The following is a 6841-nucleotide window of genomic DNA, read 5'->3' on the forward strand; positions in this document are numbered from 1 at the left end:
TCCTGCAATGCACAGTGACTCTGAGCCCTTTCCCTCTGGAAGCAATCTCTCATTCCCATGTCCATTCTTCATCACTTGTGGTTTTCAGTCCATCCTCATCCTGTTTTGTTTTGTTTGAGACAGGGTCCCATGTAGCCCACACTAGCCTTGAACTCCTGATCCTCCTGTCTCAGTTTCCCCAGTGCTGAAGTGCTGGCATTACAGGCATGTTCACCATCCTTCTTTTAAAAGAATGGCATCCCACTATTTCTAGTGACACATGGGACTCTCTCTCAAATAAGAGACACTCTTTGAATGCCACACCAGCCCAGTGCTGGAGACAGCCCTTGAGTGAGTCAGCTTGTTAGCACAGTTTTGACCATCAACACCACCATGCTGTGAAGATTAGTTTTGTCAATTTGACACAATCTAGAATTACCTGAGAAGAAAGTCTTAATGGAGCATTATTATCTTGATTATGTTAGTTGAAGAGAGACCTGCCCACTCTAGGAGGCACCATTCCCTAGGCAGAAGATCCTGAAGTGCATCAGAGGGGAGAAACTGGTCTAAGCACAAGCATGCATGTAATCTCGGCTCTCTGTTCCTAACTATGGCTGTGATGACAGCTCCCCCAAGCTCCTGCTGCTGTGACTTCCCTGTTGGGATTGGCTGTAACCTGGAACTGTGAACTGAAATAAACCCTTTCTCCTGTAAGTTGCTTTAGTCAGGGCATTTCATCACAGCAACAGGAAACAAAACTAAGATGTAACTCAATTGGTAGAGCATTTGCCTAGCATGTACAAAGCCCTGGTTTGATTTCTATTCCTGCACAAAACCCAGCATTGTGTTGGGTGGTCAGAGTCACCATCTGGACTAGGTGTTTCCACTTTGTATCAACGAATTCAAATTAAAGCCCACACAGATTGCAGACAAGCAAAGATCTATCCAAAAGCAGAACTAGAGTACAGCTCAGAAAGAAATACATTGCAAGAGAACAATGCTTACAGGCCCTGATTATTGTTTGGGACTTCCTTTTGTGAGACTGAAGAGAAGAAACGGTTTAGTTACTGGAGGGTATAGAAAGGGTGATTCTGTTTTCATTGATTAAGTCATATAAATATTTTTTTACTGCGTATGTCCCGTCCCACATGCATCTGATTTTTATCACATGCACACCCAATTAATATGTAGGCACAAGATGGAAAATAAGGGGTTTTCCCTGAAATTTCATTTGAGAATATAGTTTTGTCTGGTTGCACATGCACTGAAACCAGTTCAACTGGAATCGTTCCTTGTTTTCTGTGCCTGGATACAAGAAGAGTACAATTGAATAGAATTTGTCTGTTTGATGTTGTGAAGGATAGGGGAAACATTGTTCAGAGAGGGGCAGCCTGATGCAAGTGGGGATCCTAGGATTACCAACATGTTGCTAGGTGCATTGTATAGAGAGGAGAAGAGTGTGCATAACTGAGCCAAGTAGAGTCCCTAGTTGCTAAGCTATTTCCTGTGCCTCCCTGCCTCAGTGGCACATGCCTGTAATTCACTCAGGAGGTAGAGGCCAAGGCTGAGAAGTTCAAGGTCACCCTGACTACATTTGAGTTTGAGGCCAGGCTAGGCTCTGTCTCAGATTTTAACTAAATAAGTCAGCACCGAGGAGTTAGCTAAGCAAGGAGGCACAACCCTCTTGTCCCTTGGCTGAGACCTACCAGGTCTGGCTTGATGACTTTGTCTTAGTACACACAGTGGAAGACACACATGGAGCCCATGCATGCACAAATCACACCAGATGCCAGGAATGGCAGAGACCCAAAATAGGAAGTCACCCCCTGAAAGGTCAATCTAGGAAGGAACAAATTTCACAGTTCTGCCCAAAATGTACCAGAGTGAATTGTGTCCTGGCTTCCTCCAAAGTGTTCCACAGCCCTGAATGACTATCCATCCTTCCTCTGTTTTGTTTCTTTGTTTTGATTTTGGGTTTTGGTGGTTTTATTTTTGTTTGGTGGGGGAGGCTGGGAGACAAGGTCACACAAAGCCCAGATGGTTAGTGTTGCCAACTTCACAAAACCTAGAATCACCTGGGAAGAGGGACTTTGGGCATATCTGTAGGGGATTATCTTGATTATGTTCATTGGTGTTGGAAGACCTACACACTGTGGGTGGCACCAATCTCTAGATAGAGGCTCCTTGGACTGCTGAAGAGTGAAGAAGGGGAGCTGAGCACCAGCATGCACATTGACCACAGGTGCAATGTGAGCAGCTCCCTCAAGCTCCTCCTTCTGTGTCCCTGTCGTAGTGGACTAAAATGTGCAACTGTGAACTAAATAAATCCTTTCTGGGGGTGAGAAATGGCTCAGCGGTTAAGAACATTTGCTGTTCTTCCAGAGGACCCAAGTTCGGTTCCTATCAATGTAATTATTACCTCACAGACTTTAATAACCTTATAAGAGCATCAGCCCACTTTCTAATGCTCATGACACAGTACCACAGATGAGTCAAGTATAAGAAAAGATGTCTATCTTGTCTTGTGTTTTTTGTCAAAGGGGTAGACATTATATTTGGTGGTGATATTTCTGGCAGAGTCTGAAGTGACACAGGTCATTATATCATTGAGAGACAAGGGAACACTGATGAAGCCACCAGAGAAGGTAGATGTCTATGATCCTAGCACTTGGGATCAGAAGCAGGAAGATCACCCCAAGTTTGGGACCAGTCTGATCTACATAGCAAAACCCTGTTCCAAAGGTAAAACAATCAGGAGGCAGAGACAGGTGGATGTCTGCGTTCAAAGCCCGCCTGGTCTACATACTAAGTTCCCACACTAACCAGGGCTACACAGTGAAACCCTGTCAATCAATCAATCAATCAATCAATCAATCAGTCAAAAATGGCCATTGGTATTCAATTATAGAGCTTAGAACCTGATGATCTAAGCTAATCTCAGCCACATCTCAAAGGCCCACCTCTAATCACCATATTTGGGCCAGGCATGGTGGTGCATGCCTGTAATCCTAGCTATCAAAAGGTGAAAGCAGGAAGGTCACCACAATCATAATGATTTCTTTCTTTTTTTTTCACAGTACTGGAGACTGAACCAATGTCAAGATAGGCAAGTACACTTGAGCTTTCAGCCCTAAAGCACAGTAATTTAACCTGCTTCTGCTATTATTGCAATGTTCTATACATGTGTCCTAAATGAGTAACGTGCTGGGGCTCAGTTAGGAGTCCATTAGGAAGTCAGGAATTGGGCTTTTGTTTTGAGACAGGGTCTCTCTATGTATGCAAGTCTGGCTTCAAGCTCACAGAAATCCTTCTGCCTCAGCCTTTTAGGTGCTAGAATGACAGGCATGCACCACCAGGCTCTGCTTTGACCATCATTGTCTTATTAAGATTATAGGTGTGTTTGTGATCAAGAATGAACAGACTGGCAAATCCTTCTGGGTACAAAGATTAGAGCTAAGGACAAAGAATGCTTTAAGTGGAGAAAGTGAGACATCTTCACCTCCCCCAACACCAGCTCAAGGTCTTGCTTACAAATGTGCTAGTAAAGATATTTATAACTCACAAATAAAATACTGTGCACTGTCAATTACTGTAAGCAGCTAATGAACAATACTGCTATCCACACTACTTTTAAGCAAACAAACCCCTCAAAAAGATTTTTACACATCATAAACTTGGTGCTTAAAGAAAAGACCCATTAAATTCCATTCTTTTTTTTTTTTTGGTCTTTTTTGAGACAGGGTCTCCCTGTAGCCCCAGTTGTGCTGGAACTCACTATGTAGACCAGGCTGGCTTTGAACTCACAGAGCTCTGCCTGCCTCTGCCTCCCAAGTTCTGGGACTAAAGGCATGCACCACCACACCCGGCTTTAAATTCCATTCTTACATGATCAAACACAAGATCACTGCGTTTGCTCTGAACTGCAACACTGAAGGACAGATCAAATATTTGTAGAATTTCCATTATATACAAAGCACAAAAACATTCATTTGGAGTGTCTCAACCCTGAGAGGCAATTCCTACATAGACCACCAGGGGGCGGGGCACCTGGGACAAGCACATCTTAACTCTAGGGGCTAATGGAGAGAGGTGATCTCTCTGAATACCCTGGGTATGAGCCAGTTCCCTGAGTACCTCCTGTGCTAGAAATGTTTCAAGGACATAGGGATGTGACTCAATTGAGAATTCCTCTCTAGTCAGTTTGGCTTGTGGGTTTATGTTCATATACATAGATTTACTCCTGAAAACTATTCTAAATAATCTTTCTTGAAATCAAATGAGTAGCAAACTTTTAAAAAATATTTATTTATTCTTATTTGATGTGTATGAGTGTTTTGCCTGCATATATGTAAGTGCACCCATGCATGCAGTGTCCACAGAGGCCAGAAGAGGGTGATGGATCCCCTGGAACTGGAGTTCCATATGGTTGTCAGCTGCCACATGGGTAATGGGAATTGAACCCAGGTCCTCTGCAAGAGTGGCCAGTGCTTTTAACCATTGAGTCATCTTTCCAGCCTGAGAAGCAAATTTTTACAACTAAACATTAAACCATCTAGTTAACATCTTAGTTGTCATCTAGAAAATACGGACTATGGCAGGTGAAAGGAGCTGTTGTCTTCTTGGTCTGGCTGATCTTTAACAATATCATTTAAAATGTCGATGGTAATATAGTATGCATAACTTTAAGTGATCATCTTATTTGCCTAAAGAACACAGTTCCTGTGGCATTAAGTACACTCGCATTGTTATGGAACTGTCACCCTGTTTCTAGAACTTTATCGTCTCAATCTGAAATTCCATAGCCACTACTAACTACCCACTTTCCTAGACCCTAGCAACCACCATTATACTTTCTGTTTTTATTAATTTAACAATTTTTTGTTTTGTTTTTTGAGACTGTGTCTCATGTAGCCCAGACTGGCCTTAAACTTCTGACCCTTCTTGCCTCCACTGGCTAAGTGCTGGAATTATAGGTGCTTATCACTATGTTTCTATGATTAAATCTTTGTTTGGAAACAGGATCTCCAACTTTGCCCCATGAAGGCCTCAAACGCTCATCAAATCTTCTACCTTTGCCTCTCCAATGATGGGATTATAAGTATGAGCCACCAAACCTGACTTTACTATGACAATTACCAAGCCCCTCTTATAAGTTGAATTACACAGTACCTGTTACTGCTATAACAGGCTTATTTCACTTACTGTATCTTCAACATTCATATACTTTGTACACTCATGTTCCTTCCTTTCACTGGAATACAATAAAAGACTTTGTCCAAGAGGCTACAAGTCTTTTAGTGCTTCAGTGATGGAAGAAAAACAAGCTATTCATGTGCTTCTCCTGGAGAATAAGAACTACAGTAAAACAAAACCTTCCAGAGTAGTATTTCTGTATTGAAATCAGGCATGGTGGTACAGGCTTGCAACCACAAAACACAGGGGATGTTGGCAGGTGGAGCTTGTCAATGCCAGACAGGGCTACAGGAGACCCTGCCTCAACCAAAATAAACCAACCCTCCCACAAACTACATACATTCACCTCCACCTTCCGAAGCAAAGATAATTCATACAGGGTTTTACAAGCTTTGTTTTCTTTCTCTTTAGAGTGAATAGGCTTAAAATCAGACCTGAACAGAAGTCCGTTCTTGGGGGGGGGCAGGGGGGGATTGCTGCTCATACAAGCAGATTCAAACTTTGATTTACAACGCGGACTTCTCCATGAGGACTGCAAAACCACCAGAAACTCAAATTTTGCCTCATTCCTCAAATAAATGCATCACGAAAAGGGAATTTTTATATCATTTTCAAAATTGCCACCAAAGTTCAGTATCAGTAAAGATACTATTATTTACTATCTTCTGCTGTTGGATCCCACTGAGGAGCTAGGGGAAACACGACGCCCGTCCACACGGACTTGTGACAAATGGACGGGGGGGGGTAGTCTTCTGTCCTAGGAGTCTCTTTCAACCCTGAGGGTTAGACTGATTAAAACCCTTACCCCTAGCCAAGCAAACTAGTCGGACCACACCCTGTCATCTGGTCCCCAAGACCGGCTGGAACAAGTTGCCCCCTGGGACATCTTCCCCAACACTTCAGGTTATGCGCAGTCTTAAGCGCACTGGAACAAGTTATTTTAAAATATTAGAATTCGTGGAGTTGTTGGCTAATTTGTGTCTGCCTGCAAGCAGGCTGGCGCCGCTATTTATAGCCTGTTGCCCGCGGGGGCGTCTCCTGCGGCCCCGTGCCCTGTCCCGGAGCCGCCAGGCTGAGCTGGGACTTCACCAGGGCAGCAAGGCCGCGTCCCCGGGTGGCGGCACGCGAAGGCCCAGGTGCTCGACGCCCACGCGCACAGCGCCAGGCCAGGCGGCCGAGGACCGCCAGGTGGTAGCGCACGCGCGCCAAGGACCGCGGGGCTTAGCCTGGAGCGACCTCCGGTCGCTGGCGGGTGGGCGGGGCAGAGGGCGCGGGGCGAGGGTGCTTGGTTTGGAGTAGGGGGCAGCCTCCTGCACCTAGCAGGAGGAGGATGCAGGTGCGGATGCCGGGCAAGATGTAGGTACCAGAAACACGTGTGGGATGCAGATGAGGGATGTGGGTCGGCGGGTGAGCCTGGAGGACCCGCTGAGGGTACGCGGGGGCGTGGCCTGCGCCGGGGTGGGGCGTGGTGAGGGCGGGGGCGTGGCGCGGCGGGGGCGTGGCGCGGCGGCGGGACTCCAGCGTGGGGTGCGCGGCGTGGCTCGTACCGCGGCGGCGAGGATGGCGGCCCTCCTCGGCCGGGGCGTGGGGGGCGGGGCTTGGGTCGGGGCGGCCGGGGGGAGGGGGGCCGCACGGGGAAAGGGGGGCCAACGTTCCAAGGCGGCCGAGG

The sequence above is a fragment of the Nannospalax galili genome, unplaced genomic scaffold, assembly GCF_000622305.1.
Source record: "Nannospalax galili isolate Female #2095 unplaced genomic scaffold, S.galili_v1.0 scaffold388, whole genome shotgun sequence".
Classification (NCBI taxonomy): Eukaryota; Metazoa; Chordata; class Mammalia; order Rodentia; family Spalacidae; genus Nannospalax; species Nannospalax galili.